Source organism: Stenella coeruleoalba (assembly GCF_951394435.1).
Source record: "Stenella coeruleoalba genome assembly, chromosome: 18".
Taxonomy (NCBI): Eukaryota; Metazoa; Chordata; class Mammalia; order Artiodactyla; family Delphinidae; genus Stenella; species Stenella coeruleoalba.
In genome coordinates this window covers 23578417-23600703 of record NC_137164.1, presented here as the reverse complement: position 1 = coordinate 23600703, position 22287 = coordinate 23578417, and the positions used below count along the sequence as shown (strand labels likewise).

The following is a 22287-nucleotide window of genomic DNA, read 5'->3' as shown; positions in this document are numbered from 1 at the left end:
TACTGATGCAGAATATCAAGGAGGCCACTTATAATTCTGAGCTGCATCCCTACAACAAAAATTTCAGAAGTACCTTGTTTCCGATAGAGGATTTTGAAAGCTAATTGTCAGATGAATATTACAAGGCACAAAAGAACAAATAAGTCTAAGTTGGTGCAGAAGGTCCCACTTGTTGGATCTCCCTTCTGAGAAGATAATGGCCTACCTCTTGAGCCCCACACCCAAAGCTTATGAGGAATATGATTGGTTGTGGTGCTGGAAGAAAGGTGCTCACCTGGAAGGATGCTAAGAAAGATGATCAAAGGGAAACAAAGGACAAACTGTGACTCTTGGGAAACTCTACTACTTTGACCTGTTGGAGACTCTATTGCTTGCCTTCACAATGTCAGTGGACACCATCAGTATTTAAAGTCCTTGAGATCACTGACTATTTTCAGTGTAATTACTAGTACCTAGAACAGCACCTGGTCTGTGGTAGGTAATCAATAATACTTGTTGAATAATTATAAAATGTTGAAAGATTTTGCAAATCAGACTGGCCTGTGAATTTGTGCTATTATTCTAGGGTCCCAGGATGCTGCAACTACTAGTGAGGAGTACAAGCAGTTTATTAAGTGCACAGGAGCAGCTCATCCAGGTGCCAGCAATAGGGGTGAATTGTCTGGAAAGGATTTAAAAACAATAATAAAGCTCATTAAAAATTGGTCTGCTTTTGGGCTTCCCTGGTGGCGCAGTGGTTGAGAGTCCGCCTGCCGATGCAGGGGACGCGGGTTCATGCCCCGGTCTGGGAAGATCCCACATGCCGCGGAGCGGCTGGGCCCGTGAGCCATGGCCGCTGAGCCTGCGCGTCCGGAGCCTGTGCTCTGCAACGGGAGAGGCCACAACAGTGAGAGGCCAGCGTACCGCAAAAAATAAAAAATAAAAAATAAATTGGTCTGCTTTCTATTACCACCATAAGCCAGCAATTCTAAACAATATGAGTGATGAAATATTCCTCTACCAAAAATCTTTTGTTGGCCTAGGGTCTAAATAATTGCTGAAGTTACCGTTGAGTTTTAATAATATATATGTAAGCTTCAAAGTAACACATTCTTATTGCTTTTCCTTTAATAATCATTTTATTCCTCATGGAAAGTAATTCAGAGAACTTCAAAACCATATCAGCTCACATATCTCCAACCACTGTGGCACTACGTATTCTTGAATGAACAATGGTTACACCATCACCGTAAAGACAAGAAAAAGAACTTGAATTACTTCATTCTTTACTCTATGTGGCCACTTAGCATTTTTCTTCTTTTAAACAATTCTATTGAGGTACAAATTAGATGCAGTAAATGCAGTCAATTAAAGTTCAGTGAGTCTTGACAAATGCATACAGTCATGAAACCACCACCACAATCATGATATAGTACATTTCCATTACCCTAAAAGTTTCCTTGTGTCCTTTTGTAGATAATCTCCTCCCTCAAACTCTGGCCCATGATAATCACTGATCTGCTTTCTATCACTGGAGTTGCCTTTTCTAGAACTTTCATAATTGGAATCAGAGTAGACAGTCTTTTGTATACAACTTCTCTCACTTAGCATGATGCTCTTGAGGCTCATTGTGTTGCATAGGTAGCATTCCGTTGTATAGACACATCACACTTTGCTTATCCATTCACTAGTTTATGAACACTTGGATTGTTCCTAGCTTTGGACTATTACAAATAAGGCTGCTATAAACAGTTTAATGTAAGCTTTTATGTGAACATAAGTTTTTATTTCTCTTGAGTAGATACTTAAAAATATGATTACTGGGTCTTATGGTAGATTTAGGTTTCACTTTACAAGATGCTGCCATAGTGTTTTCCAAAGTGGTGGCACCGTTTTGCATTCCCACTAGCAACGTATGAGTTCTCATTGCTCTATACCCTTGCGATGTCAGACATTTTAATTTTTGTATTTTAGTGACTGTAGCTGCTGGGCAGAAGAGAACTTGGATAAGTGGGGCATACCGTCACTATCAGTTATGGTCACAATCCTACTGGGAATCATGGCAAATTTCAGGGAAAGAAGTCATGATAGACATGAGGGTGGTGATGGCAATAATCATGAAGATTTAATAGCAGAAATTTCAAAGTTTAAGAACCAATCTTTCCAGCTTATTTTAAAGGAGGAAGGGTTTGGAGGAGATGAGGAAGAAGAAAAAGAAGCAACCCCTGCAGAAAGGACCACCCCTGGTCAAAGCCATGATGTGGTTCAGTGTGTCCTTAGTACCTTTTCATTTTCCTTGTTTACATTTTTCTTCAGGTTCAGCAACCAGCACCCCACCACCACCACCAAAATCTTTTAAGCACTGTATTAGTTACCTACTCCTGCAGAAAACATTACTCCAAAACTTAGTGAGTTAAAACAATAATATTTACTATCTCACAGTTTCTGTAGTCAGGAATCTGGGAATGGCTTAGCTGGGGCTTCTGACTCAGGGTCTCTAATAGATTGCAATCAAGGTGTCAGTTGAGGCTCTGGTCTCATCTGAAGGTTCAACCAGGGAAGGATCTACTTCCAAGCTCACACTTGTGGGTGTTGGCAGAACTTAGTTTCTTGGGTGCTGTTGGACTCAGTGACTCAATTACTTACTGGGGGTTGTCTGAAGGCCACCCTCAGTTTCCTGCCATAAAGGTCCCTCAATAGGGTAGAAATATCAATACACCTCAATAAGTCACAAACAGCAACTTGTTTCATCTGAGTTAAAAAACAAAAGAGAGCAAGAGTGAGTGGTGTGTAAGGTGGAAGTCACAGTCATCTATAACTGATCTTGGAAGTGTCATGCCACACCTTTGCTATGTTCTACTACTTAGAAACAAGTCAGTAGGTCCAGCCCACACACAAGGGTAGGGGATTACACAATGGCAGGCAGGGGCAGAAATCACTGGGAACCATTTAAGAAGCTATCTGCCGAAGCCAAGACTAGGGTGAGTTGAGTGAGGTGCCTGGGGTGCAAAACTGAAAGAAACACTTGTTCTTGCATGATCCTGCGTGTGAATCCCACGTAGTCCCTACCTAGACACCTCATTGCTGTACTTTAGTCTTGGCTCTGCTGTCTGCCACACGCACCCAATACCTTTATGTTGACTTCTGAACACCCAGTCAGGGCTCCTTGCCTAGACATCTGGTCTGAGCCTGTCTTCTCAGACAACTGTCCCATGCTGTAGAAAATCTCTAGCCTCCTGTATGCTGCCCACAAGCATGTAGACTCCAGACTAGTTGGAACCAGAAGATTGATGATGCTGACTCCCAGTTACTGTATCACCAACCAATCAGAAGAATGTCTACTCCACAACCCCCTTCCCTCACCCTGTCTTTAAAAACCTTTCCCTGAAAGCCATCAGCGAGTTCAGGTCTTTTGAGCACTCCTTGCTTGGCACCCTGCAATAAATGCTGCACTTTCCTTCACCACAACCCGGTGGCAGTAGATGGAATTTAGTGCACATGGGTGAGCGGACCCAAGTTTGGTTTCGTGACAAAACTTGGCTGTTTTTTGTCCAAATCCTCCAACATGCTGTTGAGGAAAAAGTAATTTCAGATAAGCCTAAGAGATTTAATAATTAATATGTAATTCATATATAATCTATACATTTGGAGCAGTATTAATCAAAATACAATCCATATACCAGACTCACTGAGGGTGCTTAAGGAAAATGCAAATTCTTGGGTCCCATCCTAGACCCAGTGAATCAGAATCTGAACAATAGCATCCCAGGTGATACTTATGATTACTTAAGTGTAACAACCCTTTGCACTTATGGAGTGACCTCAGTAGACATAATGCTTTAACCTTAATAAACTGAATTTTTGTTTGGCAAATTCAGCAAAAATTTACGGGCAAGACTCCATGATGAGAGAGACTTTTGGAGTTAGGGAAGTATCCCCTTAGTAACCTTCAGTAACTCATGTAAATAAACTGCTTATTATTTTTACTCAAAGCTAGGTCAAACCAATGGTATAACAGTACTTGAATCAACAAAAATGATTTAGTTTTCCTAGACCTGGTATTACTGTATATGCCTTACAATTCCACCAAAATGAATCCTGACTTGATTTTCTCTCCCATTTCCTATTTTGTGACGAAGGCTATAGGAACCTGTCCAAGAGTTTTTGCACCTTCTCAATTAAAATGAGTTGTTAATTGCATCAGTGCTTGTAGAAGAAACCATTATATCAGCATTCAGACCCTTATAGGCCATTGTCTGAAATGTAATCAATCCCTATGTTAGAAATCAATCCCTTGTCTGCCTCCAGAGAATTGTCCTTCATTTTTCTCATATTAGGGCTTTCATACTGTGCCAGTTACACAATGGATTCCATCAGGTCAGAAGGAGAGGAAATCCCTGTTGCTTTGAAAATCAAAGCTTAGGTGCAGTGTCAGAGGCAATTACCCAACTGTAACCAAGCCAAACAATGAGATGCTACATGGTATGAATTCCCAAGCACCCCTCTGGCTCATGGAACAGCACAGACCTGAGGGGAAATGAGGACCTGTTTATAAACAGAAGATTCTAGAGAAAGAAATTTCCTACTTTAAAAAAAATCTAATGACTCCAGAAGAATGATCAAAATGACTTGATAAGGTATCACAGAAAGTCAGTGATGTTTCAGAAGCCCAGCTCTGTATAAGGAAAAATATCACACCATTGTAAATATCTTCCTTATTTAAACTCAATCAGCTATTACAGTATGTGTCGCATTGTGTATTTATGTAAATAAGGAAAGATCAGAGGGTAAAGTTCCATAAGTCAGGGGGTCTGTTTGAAGTACACCTAAGATTGGGTTAGGGGGAGGTAGGGAGGAGGGGGAGGCTGCTGATGGGCCAGATTGTGTGTAAAAGTCAGGGACTAGGTGTAAAATGTGGCTCCATTTCCTAACTGAAGGGTCTGAGAGCTGAAAAAGCTGAGAAGTGTATAATCTATGTAAGTTAAACGGCCTTTCATTTTGGGAGAGAAAGTCAGGTGTTAATGTTCAAGCTGTCAGGCACTTTTCCAAAAGAAGGAGAAGGGTATTCTCATTCAGCTCCCAGTTCCAATGTGTGGGACTTTCCCCCAAACCAAGCACTTCTCAGACACCAGCTGGAATTTGTCCCACAAATTCAACTCAATTCTGACACTATCTACCTGGAGTTAGCATCAGATTCCACAGGTAGAGGACTCAGTCCTACAAGACTGTCCCCACTTCAGATGCCAATCCCAAGGCATCCAGGTTGTTACCTGCCCTTTTGACTGACTGGTTATAAATCAGAGGTTCCCATGAACCCCTCCCTAGGTTCAATTAACTTGCTACAGCAGCTCACAGAACTCAGGAAAATATTTACTTACTAGATTACTGGTTTATTATAAAAGGATATAATCCAGGAACAGCCAGATGGAAGAGATGCATAGAGCCAGGTATACAGAAAGGGGCTCAGAGCTCCCATGTCCTCTCCAGGTACTTCTGTCCCTGCATCTCCACATGTTCACCAACCTGGAAGCTCTCTGAACCCTGTCCTTTGGGGTTTTTATAGAGGTTTCATTAAGTAGGCATGATTGATTAAATCATTGGCCATTGGTGATTGAACTCAATCCCCAGCCACTCTCTCCGTTCCTGGAGGACGGGCAGGTGGAACTGAAAGCTCCGACCCTCTAATCACAAGATTGACTCCAAAGGCTCCTTGGGTACTTTCCAAAAATCACCTCATTAACATAACCAAAGATACCTTTATTGCTCTCATCACAGGAAATTCCAAGGGCTTTAGGAGCTCTGTGCCAGAAACAGGATGAAGACCAAATGTACATTTCTTATTATAAATCACAATATCACAGGCATACACAAAAAGAGAAAGTCATTTTAGAATTGACCACAATTCTTAAGCTAACCTACATAACTGGAACAAGTAAAGAATTTTTTTAAAAAAAAACTCTGCATATTATTTCAAAATTATAATTTTATGATTAATATCTCATGGTGAGATGGGCTATATCAGGCAGTTCTTATGCTATTTAGTCATTTATATGTTCACATATTTGCAGTACCTGAGAGCTAGTGGGAATAGTATTTATTAACGATTATGTTTACCAGCAATTAATGATTATGTTTACAAGCACAACGCTCTGGCTGAAGTGCAGAGCATATATAAACACAAGTAGTGGGAAATAAGTCTAGGAAGAAATTATAGCCCAGTCGTAGATAAATTTTAATAAACTTTAATTAGCATACAATAGGGAATCACTGGAGTTGTTTTTAGTAGGAGCTTGGCCTGAGTACATGTTAGGAGGACCGATTTCCAATACTGAGCAGGTTGGAACAGAGAAGAAGAGGAAGGAATTAGAGAAACAATTCAGGAATCTGTCCCAATATTCCAGGAGCAGAAATGAGGAGGACTAAACTCAGGAATGAAATACAGGGAACAAAAGCAAAAGATCTGGTGACTGAAGAATCAGCGACTTTGTCTGGTGTAACAGAAGAGAATGAGGGTATCACAGGGGAAACCCAAATTTTTTCTGAGGGCAAATGGCCCTCAGAAGAAGAGCTGATTTGAGAGATAGTGAAATATTGTCTGGCTTTGGGCCAGTTGAGTTTGAGGTCTCTGCATTTCAAGGGTATCGCCATGGAGTGAGAAGTCAATCCTGGGGGCAGTGAAGAGGTGAAAAGAGGGGAGATTCCCAGGGATGGAGGGCAGATATGCAAGAACAGAGCCAGGGATAGACCCTGGGAATGGGGCAGGAGTGCGCAGTGTGTTACCCTAGAGGACAAAAGCATGCTAGAAAGGGATCCTTCAGAAAGTAGCCAAAAAAAGAGGGAAACTGGAAAAAGAAGAGCTAATGCCTGCATGAGGAAGATAAAGATTGAGATATGACCACTGGGGTGTCCAGTTAAGAGCCTGCTGGTGACCTTAGCAAGGCAGTGTCATTCAGGCACGAGGCGGGCAGCTGGACTGGTGTTAGGAGAGTACAGGGAGCCAGAATGAATTCAGATTTTTAAGCAATGTCAAAAAATGCTTGGTCAGCATCCATTCAAGTTTCTGTATTTTTTCATTCTACTCAGCCTTCCTAGAAATTCCTATTTGAATCCCATTTTCTCCATTCATTTACACAGAGTATCTCTCTTCCACCAAAATGGAAGGCATTTTCAAAAGCTGATACCAGCTGAATGTGTTAATGGAGTCTCGTGATGAAATTCTATCAGGCAGGGCACACTGTTATTGCAACATATTTTATTACTCTATTAGTACATGTTATGAAATATGTACTTATGAACAATTACTACCACAATGTGAGATACCCAATCCACTGAGGTAGGAATTTGGAGCAACAGTGTCATTTTTAGTAAAGAAATTGACATGAGTAAAGGTGAAATTCAAGATTCTATAGCATGTGTGAAATGCAATGATCCGTTTTAAAGACTGGATATAACTATGCTACCATAGATATACTTCCATTTAGGACAAACCATTCCATTTATAACTGTTAAGAATACATTAAAGCTAGAGAATTGAAGTCAGACAAAAATCCCTTAACAAAATGTCAACTGTTTCATCCACAAAGAACAGCAGGAAGCTTTAGAAAAGAAGCCCCTTCTTTTTTGACTAATGGTTTAAAACCCATGCTAATTTCAGTAAATGTAAGGGATGAGAAAATGAATGATTTAGGATGCAGACTGTATAAAAAATCTAGTCCCTAGAGCCAACACAGATATGGGCAGGGGAGGGGGTGAAAAGGACAATAAAAGTTGGTGCAGAACAGAGATACAGGGGAAATTTTATATGGAGAAAAAAATAAATCAATTAAAGCAGGAACCGTGCTGTTCATTGTGATAAATCATATTAACAGAATTCTTCTGAACAAGATATTCAATGGAAGGAAATTATATTTATTTATGTAAATAAATCAGGGTTTTAACTGACTGCCTTCATTCCTGGATGCAAAAAGACAACGCCACACCTTCATGGCTGTGCCTGTACCACCACAAACAAATGCATTGGCAGAGAACCCCGTGTGCAGCCCTGTTTATGAGCATGCCCACAGCAGGTTCCAAAGAATAAAATGTTTCCAAAGAGGAGGGAAGCATGGGAATCAGAGCTTTGCTCAGAACGACATTCTGATTATGCTCATTAACGGCAAAAGAATCCAGTTTCATAAAAACCAGTGAAAGCAGCTTCATATTTTTTATTCTAGCTTATCCACCACCAAACATTTCTTGAGTGTCGGTGAGGAAGCAGGTCCTAGGGAAGGCACTGAAAATTGTGTATGAATGAAATACTTCTGCTTAGCTTGTCTTTGCTGTTTACCTTGCAGCTTGTGGCCCCCACTCTCAGACCATGGGCTGTGACCAAGCCCAAGGTGACCTCCTCCACAGGTGCTGGGGAGTGGCAGCTGTAGACTGCAAATTCCACTCATGTGAGGGCTCAGTGAGGTCATCTTCTGTAGCCACTCTACCTGTGCAGGACTAAGTCCAGCGAGAGAACAAAGGGAAGAATCCAAGCAAGCTGCAGAGGTGTCTACCTACAAATCCTTCTGCCCTGACACAGGTTATTGTGGCTGTATAGACAGGGTTGTTTTTGATCAGAACTAAGTATCATATGATCTTGCAAACATAAACTGGTCAGAAGTATGTTTTACCTTTTCTCCCCATGTTTGTTTTTAGTTAAGGTACTTAATACAATAATGAAGAGCATAACTATGGAGTCCGATCATCTGGGTTGAATTCTAGTTACATCACTTACCAGCTATGTGACTGCAGGTGAAGGATTCCACCTCCGTGCCTCAGTCTTCTCCTCTGTAAAATGGTGAAAGTAACAGTCCCTACTTTGTAGAGTTTTGGGCCGATTAACACAAAATCCTCGACATTATATGTGTTCATTCATGTTAGCTAACTAATTACCTTGGTTTAAAAAGTATACTAATTGTGGCAACAGAACAACTAATACTCAATATTTTTAATGTTTTACCATTTACTTGTCACATTTATATGTGTCACACTTAATTAAAAGGTAAGTTTGGGTAAATGAGTTTATTGAATATATTGTAATTTTCCAGAAAAAGTTTGTAATGTCTCTCTGTAGGTAAATTCTCATCATCTCCTCTTTCAAATACTATTATATTTTGGAAAATACATTACAAAGGAAAAGCAATAGAAGTGACTTGAGAAATTGGGTGCGGGGAAGATCCAAACTGGAAACAACCCAGCTGTCCATCAATTACAGAAGAGATAAGTAATGGGGGTTTATTCAGACAGTAGAATACTACATAGCAATGAAAATGAATGAATTACAGCACACAAAACCATGATGAATTATAAAAACATAACATTGGGTCAAAGAAATCAGACACAAAAAATGGTATGACATATATATGATATGATATGACATATATATGATATGATATGACATATTAGGTTGGCCAAAAAGTTCGTTTGGGTTTTTCCATAATGTCCCACAAGGGACCAGCCCTTATGGTTCTTATTATAATTGTAAAACACACCTCACCCAAAAAACGATCAGGGAACTTTGAAGAACAAGATTTATTACGCATAGCTCCTAAAGGGTATACAGCATGCCCAAGGGCCACAGTGAGACTGTGGGTTGAGAGAGAAGGAGGGAGTGAGGACCCGGAGCTCTGCTGTACCCAAGTGATCCAAGGATCCAAGTGTGGGATACTTACGGTTTCACTGGTTCACTCTTTATTGGCAAATTTAAAGCATGGGAGGGGCAGTTAGGTCACAGGATGGGAAAGGTGAAGTCACTCAAGTGGTCAGTTATCTACGTTACCCCGGGCTTTCTAAAGGAGACGGCAGCCGCGCTCTACATCTAGTTGTGTAGCCGGCAGTATGTTTATTTGAGATGGATGTCTTTGAAAGGGATGCCTTGGCAATCAAAAGCTTAATGCCAGGCACTTATACTCCATGACTACCACAGGATGAAGGAGTTGGTGATGGGAAGGGGCAGGTGTGTGTGTAGAGCTTGTTTCTGGAATTCTGTCAATACCTTATTTCTTGGTCTGTGGGCTGGTTACTACTTAACTATTTGCTCATAACAATTTGTAATACTATGTATTTATGTTTTGATCATTTTTCTTTCTATGCACCATAGTTTACAAAAAAATACTTTAAAATCCCAGATGTAAGTTTGGAATTTTTTAATAAATGGAAATAAAAATGTTATGAGGAAAGACATTAGGAACCTAAGCTGGATGTGAGCAAAGCAAGTCTCTTTGTTATATGCATATACTCCACCCTGAGCATCATTTTCTGCACTTACTTCTCCAAATCTTTTGTTCCCTTCACCAATTCAATTCCCAGCACCTCCAACCATAAAAGATTGAAGGATAATTATAAATAAATCCAGCTTACTGCAATGCCTAAGGATATTCTCACAGCATGCATAAGGGATCTGATTCTTAGATGTAAGGAAAGAAAATACATATTTTATGGCAAGATGAGAAAAACTTAAACATAAAATTGTTGTCTGCCTGTTTGGGCCTCCTCCCTCGCCCTTTGTATGTATTGTACATCTCCTTCTTAATCTCATCAAGGGTCACAACTCCTTAAGAGGTAACCTTCCTTCTTAATCTTGTAAGGGGCGGTGATAACCCATGACCCACTACTCCCTTTGTTCATGTAGATCTGGATTGTGTAAACTGCCAATAATATAGCATTTAATGCACAGCCCTCTGTCTCAAAACCTTATAAACCTATAAGGGAAAAGAGTCTGAAAAAGAACAGATAGGTAGATAGATAGATTTGTAACTGAATCACTTTGCTGTACACCTGAAACTAATGCAATATTGTAAATTAACTATACTTCAATAAGAACAAACAACATATAACTGTGCTTTGACCTCTAACGGGCAGAACAATTCTTGGAGCTGTCTGATAAGCTATTCCCAGGTTATAATCCTCAATTTGGCTCTAATAGAATTTTCCATTTCCTTCTTAGATCAACTAATTAATTTTTTCATTGACAGATATAAAGAATAAAACCTGGATCATCAAGATGATGAAACATACTCTTGCGAGATGCTCTCTTTGAGAAGAAAACTGACAAATGTATGTTCTAATTTGGATAATCTGCTCCGCTTCTATTTCAGACTCTTAAGTGTACTTAGCTCACCTTTTTACAGAGACAGGAAAAAGTCCTGGATAATAAAGGTTCAGGACAAGTTCATTCCCATATTCCAGATAATGGCTAAAAGCAACAGTATTCTGCTGATCTATTTGTAACATTTTGAACAAGAAAAGCTTTTTCTGGCCTAAACCTAGTTTGACATTGAAAATACCTGCACTATAATGTTGACCTAACTCAGAAATCTCTTCAATGTATACATCTAGAAGAATGAAGTTAACAAAGTCCATAAAATAAGAGAGGAAAATTGTGTTTTTAAGACGTCACTAAGGCCATTGTTTACTTGATGTTGCCCACTCTAGGAACCAGAAGGACATATAGGTTCTACTGGTTCAGAATTTCTCTGTCACAGCCAGAGAAGGGTTACTGACCTAGGGACTTTATGAAGATGACAGATGAGTTGAGAATGACTGACCCGTATAAAACTGCTCTGGTACAGCTTTGCTTTAGTACGACCCTTTCGAGCGCCAAAGAAGAAACAGCTCAATGAAAGTCATTTTATTTGTTATGGGGATATCGTTGGAGAAATTGCTCACCACATAACATGGGAAACTCAAATTTCAGTACCAAGACCAACTGGCTTCCCCTACATAACTGATTGTTTATTCTATAGACTCAAGCTACTGCCTCATTCTTTGTACTGGTCATAAGGAATTTCAGTGCAACGTTTGAAGTCTACTGTCAGTATAGGCAGTTTTTGGTTTGATTTTATATCTCAGATCCATATTTTGAATTTCCCCTGATTTCTGCATTTGCCTGCTTTGGTCTTGTAACTTGGTTTTTCAGGATGTATCAGAGTGTAATTATCTCCCCAAAATTGAAGCATCTTATCGAATAGGTCTGTAGTTCTACTCCAGATTCTCTCCCAAGCAACAGACATAAACATCCATCTGCATTGTGGACTTCACCTAGATTTTCTGTAGGCATATCAAACTCCCCAAACCTAGTCCTTCTGTATTCCATACTCTGCCTTGATAAGTGCCCCTATATGCTTGGAAACCCAAGTCAGAATCCTGGGTCCCATACTGGATTCTTCTTTCTCCCCACACAATTTGCTTCCAATTAACCTCTAATTCTTGTCATATTGACTCCCCAAAATCTCCTGAGCCTATTCCTTTCTTTCCCTTCCCAACGCTGGTAACTAACTTCAGGCCCTCCTTCTCCCTTGCCTAAACATATAATAATCCTTACCAGCTTCCTTGCTCTTGTCTCACTCCCCTCCAGTCAATGGCACACGCTCCTGCAAGAGGGATCAAATCTGGTCATGTCACTGCCTGGTTCCTTTTTTTTTTTTTTTTTAAGATTTTTTGATGTGGACCATTTTTAAAGTCTTTATTGAATTTGTTACACTATTGCTTCTATTTTATGTTTTGGTTTTTTGGCCGTGAGGCATGTGGGATCTTTGCTCCCTGACCAGGGATCGAACCCGCACCCCCTGCATTGGAAGGTGAAGTCTTAACCACTGGACCACCAGGGAAGTCCCCCTGGCTCCATTTTTTCTCAATGGTTCCCCCGTCGAGATAAAACAAAATTCTTTAGAATGACTTGTAAATGGCGTTTTACAGTTTGAACTTCTAAGCCTTGACCTCTCTGCTCCTTAAACGCTTGTGTGCTCCAAACATGCCAAATTCTCTTATTTCCCATTTTTATGCACACACTGTGTCCTTAAATTCCCTTGGATTGCCTTCTCTTAAATACCCTTCCCTCTTTGGTGAGCCAGGGATTCTTCTATTAATCCTCAGGCTCCAGCATAAGCCTTGCCTTTGAGAAACCTTCTCTTTCGTACTCTTTCCCTTGTGCTCCTATGGAATCTGACCAATATACCTATTATAGAAATTATCATGGTATTTTGAAACTACTTCCTTATATATCTCCTTGGACGATAACTTCCCTATATGTTCAGTCACTATGGTTCACTTTCCTTTGTATCCCAGAACCTAGCATAGAACACACTCAGTTAAATAAATTTATTAGTGAAGGGTAGATAGAATTGTTATGATTAATGGGGTCAGATGCTAACTTCAGAAGACTGTACTTTTAAAACAACAGACTAGAGCAGGGATCAGCAAACTACAGCCAAGGTCAAATCTGGCCCACAGCCTGTTTTTATAAATAATGTTTCATTGGGAAACACCTGTTTGCTTACATATTGTTTAGGCTGCTTTCATGCTCCAACATCAGAGTTGAGTAGATCTGGCAGAGATCATGTGGCCCACAAAGGCTAAAATATTTACTATCTGTCCCTTTCCAGAAAATGTTTGAAGATCCCTGAGCTACAGACGTACTATGGGCCAGATTCAGAGACCTTAGAATGTGTCCTGCTGTCCTACAATGTCAATCATACTCAATATACAGATTAACCCTCCAAGCTTTCCTCTTCTATTCCAACATACCCCACTTCTATAATCTGAATTCAGATTAGCCCTCAAATTCTGCATAACCTATTCAAGCTCACTTATTTAAGATCTTCTGCCTATCTAACTATGGTATCTAACTAAGAGTGCAGAGACCGACTGTTCCTCAGTTTACAGGCTTCTCTTCTTCCTTTTAGTAACATACTCCCCTGAGTTTGGGCTGGGCACAGGACTGCCTGCTTAGAGACAATATTGCCCAGCCTCTCTTGCAGCTAGTATGGCCAACTGATGATGTTCTGGCAAATGGAATGTAAGCAGAGTGATATGTGCAATTCAGAGTTTCTGCTCTTGGAATAAAACTCAGTGCTCTCACTTCGTCTATCCTCCCTCCATTGGGCTGGAATATGGATGTAGAAGGGAGGGGCCAACTTTGATCTCACAGACAAGGACAATGTATGTGGGAGCAAAAATACAGAAGGAACCTGGCCCGCCTTTCAACCTCATAGAGCACCCTTCTCCTCCTGGACTGCTTTCAACTCAGACTTTTTGTGAGAGAAATAAAACCTTGCATCTTTTTTACACTATTATTTGGGTCACTGTTAAAGCAGTCAATCCAACATCAGAACAATTTCACTCAGCTTCTCTCCATGTCTTGTTTTTCCTGAATACTCAGCTTAGATTTCCTCTCCCAGAATCTGCCCTCAGCCCATCTCTATTCACTTTCAACTACCTTCCCTAAACTCTAAGTCTTACTCTGAAACCTCACCCTTTCTTAAGACGCTCATCTTTCCATTCCCTTCCCCCTTCTTTCCATTTCTGTTTTTTCTTCTTTTCCCACAATAGAAAAACACTTTTCCAGCCTTTCTGATACATTCCTTGTTCTCCATTTTCTACTTTTCTTTCCTTGTTGCCCCAACAAGGAACTAAGCTGTTGAGGACACAGTATTTCTTAGGGGACAGAAGAAGGGGGAAGCAGAGTTTAAAAAGACTTATTTCTCTTTAGTGGTAAACTGGATAAGGTCATAAACACAGCTATTAATTTCTAGCAGTTTCACAATGGCAGAAGTTAAGAATTTGGAATATGATGAATCTAATAATATAAAAGTGCTATTAGTTTACTCCAAGGGCCACTGAGCATCGAGTAAGTGGTGAGTTAGGATGCAGGGAATTGACTGAATTGCATGGTTTTGACTTAAGGGCAAGAGATTACTTAGGAGGTGAGAAATCCCAAGTCTAGGGTGATGCAGTGAAAATAGAAAGTAGGGGAGCATATCCACCAGATGTTTTTTTAATACATATTTTTAAACTTTTAAATTAAAAAAATTTTAAAGTTACTTTCCACTTACAGTTATTACAAAATATTGGCTACACTCCCCATGTTGTATAATACATCCTTAAGCCTCCACCAGATGTTTAAAGGAAGAAAAGTTTTGATGACAGATTGGATATAGAAGCTCTATAATCGTCTTCCTAACAAGAATGTTTTCCTCAATATTGGGTCTGCTACATTACCAAAGGACTGTAGAGGGTATATGGAATTTAAAGGAGGGAATAGAAATAAGTAAATGTATTTCCAGAGTGCAGCACAGTAAAATACATGCAAATGAAATCACAAGTATGCAAATAAGTGAACCCGGATGAAATGTCACGTCTTACATCAAATGGTTAACACACGTTCCAAAGGGCACATCAGGTACACGCTGATGAATCACATTCTGTTCTAGCGTGAATAGCTTCAGATTTGGGGCACTTCAGTGAATAGGTTAAGTTTAGCCTGCTTTTAGTTTCTCTCTACAATCCCCTCTAAGTTATTCTCCATGATATCAGGCCCTCAATGATTATTAAACCAATCTAATGAAATAAAAGCCTTTCCTCATCTAACTAATATTGTATGAATCATCCTTAACCTTTTGTCTCTCTGGAAGCTTTGTTCGTGATTCAGTGTGGTTGAAATTAGAATCCTCACAATTTAAAAAGAAAATAAATTTTTTTTACTCTGCTTCTACAAACTGAGAGTCTTACTTACAAACAAAAGCAATGGGGATTGGTGGATAGGGTGCTGGCTCCACATCAGAAGACCTGGGCTTAAGTCTGGTGCCGCCATCTGCCAGCCATATATAATCCAAATATTACCATGTCCCATGTGCTCAGGGCTGCAGAAAAGCCAAAACACTGCAAACAATTCCAATTTTCACTGAATGTCTTAAGAAAATGTTAAAAGTCTTAGTGTATTCTTAATGTAAATTTAAACATTACCATCCTTTTCAGACATCTCTCTTGTGGCTGTGTGGGAAGTAGCAAAAAGCCCCTGCTCCGTCTCATTCACTTCCTCCCTCCCATGCATTCTCCCCTACATGGAGCTCACCCCTTCCACGACTAGCCCATCATCACTATTCTAGAGAATCAGCCCACGACCTCCACTCTGTACACCAGCTGGGGTGAGGAGGGAGTCTCTTAATCTTTCCACACTGACAATCGTTGAATTTATTTCTAATCTCTCCTGAGTCCTCATTTCAATATCTATAAATTGGGGATTCTACCTGTCTGATCTACTCCACAGGATTGTTCTGAAGTCTCCATGTCACACTGGATGCAAAACACTGTTTTTGAATGTGTTCCACTACTGTGCAAGTTTAAGTGGAAAGTCATCATTATTTTTAGGCCTAGTGTTTTCTTTCACTTTCCACGGACTACCTTTGTCAAGGGAAAAATGCTCCCACATTGCAGGATGTTTGTGGGGTGAGAAGAATACTCTTCCTGACCTCTGTGTCTCCCTTAAGCAAAATCCCTCCCTTTCCTTCCCTACAGAGCAAAGCTTTGGGGAAGCATTGTCCACATTCATTACCTCTCCTTCTTCACCATCATTTAATGCTCCCCCTTCCCCACCTACTCCACTAAACCTACTGCTTCTGATAAGGACATCAATGGCGGACAAATCAACCAAACACTGGTGGGCCCAACCCCTTCCTCCCTTTGATTCCATTTCTCCTGACTCTGCTTTTACCTCTCCATCATACTCGCCTCCCAGCCTCCTCTACACTAAGGTCCTTTCAATGTCTGCATGACCCTGGGGTATTCCTAATGATTGCAGCACTTACCAGTTCATACTGAGCACCTACCATGCATCACACACCTGACATTTCCCATCTCATCTTCCCATCAGTCCTAAGAGGCAGCCTTTGCTATCCCCATTTTACAGATGAGGAAACAGAGACTCCAGAAGAATAAGTGTGGCCAAGATCCCATAGCCCTCGAAGCTGGAATTCAAACTCTGGTCCTTGCTCTCCAAAGCCAGGTTGCCTCCCTCTTCTCTTCACACTTTCTGATTTTAAATCTTGGCTTTGCCATTTACTTGCTGATCTCAAATCACCCCTATTTTAAGCTCTCTAACATCCATTTCCTCATCAGTGAAATGAGGGTAACAGCATAGAACTTTCAGAGCTGTTGTGAGGATTTGATTATATAATGCTTGTAAACAACTCAGCAGAGTGGCTAGCACTTAGTAAGCTTCAATAAATGTTACTATTGCTTTTTATTATTATGTTCAGTACCATTGTCTGTCTCGTCTGTCTATACACCTGCTCCCTGGGCAGGCTCATCTATACATTCTGCTTCCAGTAGCATCTACATGTGAAAAAGCCCCTCTCTCCACAGCCAGTCTAGACTTGTCTGCCAAATGCTAGACCATACCTTCCAGTCATTGGTTGGATTTCCTCCATTTGATAACCCATGAACACCTCACATGTGACAAACTCACAGCACAACTCGTCATCATCCTCCCCGATACCTACTTCTTCTCTGAATCCCCTAGGTTGGAGACTGACAATGCTACATGAGTCATAAACTTGGGCTTTGTCCTTGACTTCCCTACTGCCTCTGTCGTCTCATTACACCGACACCTAATCCTTCCTCCTATCATCTCTCTGTTTCATCCAGCCTCTCCTGGATGTTTTTAATGTTACTGCTAATTCTGTCTTTATTCAAAAGTTTGATATCTTGTTCATCATGGATTTTTGGCACAAATTTTGATTTTTTAAAATACTCCACTAAAATATTATTTATCTTGATTATTGAAGGTTTTGGTGCCCCTTGAATTTTGGGTCCAAGGTAAGTGCCTAACTTGCCTTACTCTGCTACCAAGTCTTCTCCCAACACAACTTCCTAAATGGTCCTGCCAGAATGATATTGCTAAAACACAGGTCTACTCATGGCACACACTTGCTTAAATGCCTTCAGTGGCTCCCCAAGCCTTCCAGTTCCACACTACCTCCATCCTTCCCCCATGAACCTTATGATTTAGCAACAGGAATCCATTTCCTTTCCCTACTTTCACATTTCTGTGCCTTTGGAACTGTGGCAAGTGACCTTTTTGGCAATGCTTTAGTTAACCTAGGATAGTTAGGAACTTGTTATACTTGCAAATAGCTGGATGTTTATGCGTTCACTGACAAAACTTAAATTTCAACTATATTTTATTAAAATCCTTCTAAAATTATATGTCCCTGCAGTCTTCCATATAATATATTCATAATTTAAAATATTCTCAATGGCTCAGCCTCATCATTCTAAGCACCAGTTATGGTACTGTGCTATAATCCAGTGATGCCAGCCTCAGGAGTCATTGAAATTTATGTCATCTTGCCCCTAAACTCAATGCTCATATATAATCCATTCTTTTCCTTATTTTGCTGCAAGTTTCAGCTTCAAGTGTCTTCTTGCTCCTCCTGTACTCTGCTCTCTGCTAGTACTGGTTCTGCTTCTTATGATTCATTCCTAATTACTTGGCCTCACTCCATTTCCCTTGTCCACATCACTCCCACCTTAACCTTGCTTTCTGCCATTGTCTTCCACTAATTCTGCTTTCCCAGTACTTCTTGAAATTGGCACTCATGGAGCCTGATAATTATAACCTTCGCCAGCCTATGACTGTACTCTTCTCTTCTGCTCTGCTAACTGACTCATCCATTTTATTATTCAATCTTTTTATCTTTATCTCTTCTTATGTCTTTTTACTCCTGAGTTTGCCATTGTTCTGGTTGGTTGAGAGGTGCTGAATATTTATATAATTGGGCTATGTAATCCATGGGTTAACTCTCAAGCTATTTCTACTGTGGCATTTCTCCACAGAGGGGATCGTGGGCAGAGGTTAAGAAAGAATTCTGACCTCAAGCTTCTGAAGGGCTTGACAACCTCTGTCCCTCTATTCTGTGCTCTTCAGAGAACTCCAATCCTACATTTTTTAGGTGGGGCAGGATAAAGAGACATGGCAAACTAACATGTGCAACCAAAGTGTGTGATTACTGAAGGGAATATTGAGTCAATGGATCTTACCCACGTTTGAATAAATTCACTCTAAGTTCTTTTGTTTCCTTGTTAAAATAGGAGAAGGCAGGGGATTACTCAGCATGCCAATTGCCCCCTATTTTGGGGTGCATTAAAGGGCTCCAGCAGATGACAAGGTAATTTTTATTACTAAGAGTTTACTTGTAATAATGAAATTATAAAATACAGAAAACAGCCATACTAATGAACAAAGTGTAGAAACACTGAGAATCCGGAAAGCTCCTGAACAATCTGTACTGAGACAGAAACTAGTCAGAACAAGATTTTTAAATAGATCCTTTCCTAATGACTGAGATTCTGAAGAAAAATAGGCATGGAGTAGAACCTGAAAGTTTTTTCTATATAAATTTATTTATTTTATTTATTTATTTTTGGCTGCATTGGGTCTTCGTTGCTGTGCACAGGCTTTCTCTAGTTGCAGCGAGCTGGGGCTACGCTTCGTTGCAGTGCGCAGGCTTCTCATCCCGGTGGCTTCTCTTGTTGCGGAGCATGGGCTCTAGGGCCGCAGGCTTCAGTAGTTGCAGCACGCAGAGTCAGTAGTTGTGGCTCACAGGCTATAGAGCACAGGCTCAGTAGTTGTGACACATGGGCTTAGCTGTTCCGTGGCATGTGGGATCTTCCCAGACCAGGGCTCGAACCGTGTCCCCTGCACTGGCAGGCGGATTCTTAACCACTGCACCACCAGGGAAGCCCCAAACCTGAAAGGTTTTGATTGCTCATTTTTCTGGTCATTATCCTCTTAAAAAAATACATAAATAAAGCCAGGGCCAGCGAAGAAGGTATAGTACTTCTTGGACACTGAACACAAATAAGTCTTTTTGTTTGTTTCCACAGTATTCCCCACCCCTACTCTCTATGTCCTTGAAAAGAAATGTGACATAATGGAAATAACAAGGGCTTAGGAGCCAGAAAGATCCAATGTGACCTTAGCCCCACCATTTATTTTCTGGGTGGCCTTAGGCATGTCACCTTAACACAGTAAGCCCAACAAAGGGTTCCTAAAGTGCACATCAAAGGAAGCCTTTGAGGATTGAAGAAGAGAAAGTGCACAGGACCTTTAGTTCAATGCCTGGTACATGGTGGGAACTCAGAAAACGTAGGTTCCCCTCGCATATTCCTCCTCTTCACTTTCACATCATCTACGCCAGGGGCCAGAAGCTGGCGTCAAGGTCTTTACCTCCATCCTGTACCAACACTTGTTCTCAAGAACGGAACTAAGGAAACACTTCTTCACAACGTGAAAATAATGGCCCAGTGAAAGAAGCAAATTCTAAGAGCTCAACTTTATGGGATGACTATTAGGCCCAGCTTCTCAGGGTGGCTTCTTTTGAAAACTTCATTGTTAACAGGTTCTTTCCCTTGCTGTTAGTTTCAGAAGAAAGTAGGACTGTGCTGATCTGAGGGAGCAGAGAGGCATTTAATTAGGATAGACTGCAGGGTACCCATGGGGACATAAAGAGACATCAGATTGAGATGCAGATGGAGGTCATTCTGAGGAGGATTTGAAACACTAAGCAGAGAAATTTGTTATAATTCGGTAGGTGAGGATAAGGCACCCACATGTGAAAGAGAGAGAGAGGGTGAGTTTGGAGCTGTACTGCAGGGCAGTTTCTTTCACTGTGATGTGTGTACAATGGGGAGCTTTGGCGAACCCTGGCCTAAATGCTTCTGAAAGCTAGGCGCAGGAACAAACCAACAGGACTTGGTGGCTGCCTGATGCAGAGGAACAAATACATCAAGGGCAGTTTACACATAAAAACAAAAAACACCTGGGGCTTTGCAACCTTCTAGTGCTCCTGGTCACCCTCTTCAACCAAGCAATGGACTCAGCATTGTGAAGAGCTCAGCTCTCTCCTTCTCGGCGCCAAGTCTGACATCCAGTGTGTCTGGGAGGGTGCACGCTGCCCAGGGGCAGTTGTGGCATTCATTAATCTACTCTTGGGTTGGGATCTAGATCCAGAGACTTCCCTCCTATTATAATTGTTTGAGGGAAAAACTGGAAGGAAGGAGCAGGAGTCCATGGCAAACATGCAGTTAAACCCTCTTTGAAGAAACCACACAGCAAGGATCTGTGCTCTGAACACGCCCTGCACTGCTCTTCTTCAAAGGCAGGCCAGCCCGGATGAATACTGGTCTAAGCCCTTTCCCATGGCTGGGATGGAGGAGGTCTCAGCGCCCCGTGTGGTGGCTTCCTCAGCAAGGGCCCATTCGACAGTGCTGTTGTCTTACGTGACTGGCCCACTTCTCTAAGGCAGTCCCATAAGCGTTTTATTATCATTCTTTGAACCTCTTCCAATACTTTGATGTCCTTGAAGTTAAAAAGCTAAAAACTGTACCACAGTACAGCATGCCACACAAAATACCTTTAAAAATTTTCTAGTTTGGAGGAATGTGGGCAAAGCCAAATCTCTCCATTTGATTCTGATTGTGTTCCTCTCTTAGGATTTGTCTTGGGCATGTTACTATACAAATAACTATCATCATCATCATCATCATCTCCTCAGTTTTAAGAATTATAATAGCTGTAAATTAACGTATCGTTTTTAGAGACAAGAAGTTTTGTTATCTAAAGTAAATTCTTAAAAGAAATCAGATTATCAAAAAGTACAAGCATAGCTAATAATACTAAACCAACTGCTCAACAGGTTTTTTTTTTTTTTGAGCCACAGTCCTTTTTGAGCATCCACTGATTCTACAGGGCATATCTGACAAGCAGACCATGTGGTCCCTCACCTGGACTGCTACGACTGCTGTCTACATGCTGTGCTACTCAGTGGTTGTGGGCAGCTGGAAAATTGGACAGGGTGGCTGAGTCTTTGAAAGGTGCATGGGCCAACCTTTTTAATTTAGTAAGTCAATGCAATTTAGGTCCCCTCTGAGTACAGCTAGTTCTATAATGGGGGAAAAGCCCTGGAATTTCTTGCCTCAGCTCTGCCACTAATTTGGGGGTAGCTACAACTATTAGTGAGATAAACCAAAGTCAGTTCTTACAATTTGGGACATAAAGAATGTGCTGGAGAGTGTCACAGACAGTCCCTTGGGGGCAGGGTTCATATCTACAGTAGTCCTGAATTTAATTTTTAAAATGACTGCCTTAAAAATATGTCAAAAGGATACCCAAACAACAAGGATGCATTACTGATTGAAATACGCAATGCATTTAGAGGTAAATTTATATATGTACACTCACACACACGTATGTTTTCATAATCGCACTCACATCAGCCCTGCTCTCACTGATGGTCAAACATTTCAGGGGAGAACATCTGGCAGCCTCCCCCTAGTCATCTTTTTCTCCACAAAACTCTTCCCAAACCTTTGTTCCAGCTATGACTAATTTTTCATTTACCAGAGAGGTCATGCTCTCTTTCCATCCCAAACTTGGCTCAAATTGCTTCCACTACCTGGAATGCCTGTCCTGCCCTGACTCCTTCTTAACCTAGCTAACTCTCC

At 40.9% G+C, this 22287-nt stretch overlaps 1 long non-coding RNA gene across 1 annotated transcript in view; it reads right to left on the bottom strand.

Annotated features, from left to right (window-relative positions):
* LOC307176541 overlaps positions 1-22287 on the bottom strand; it is a 134638-nt gene that overhangs the window by 50225 nt on the left and 62126 nt on the right. The window lies entirely within an intron of this gene.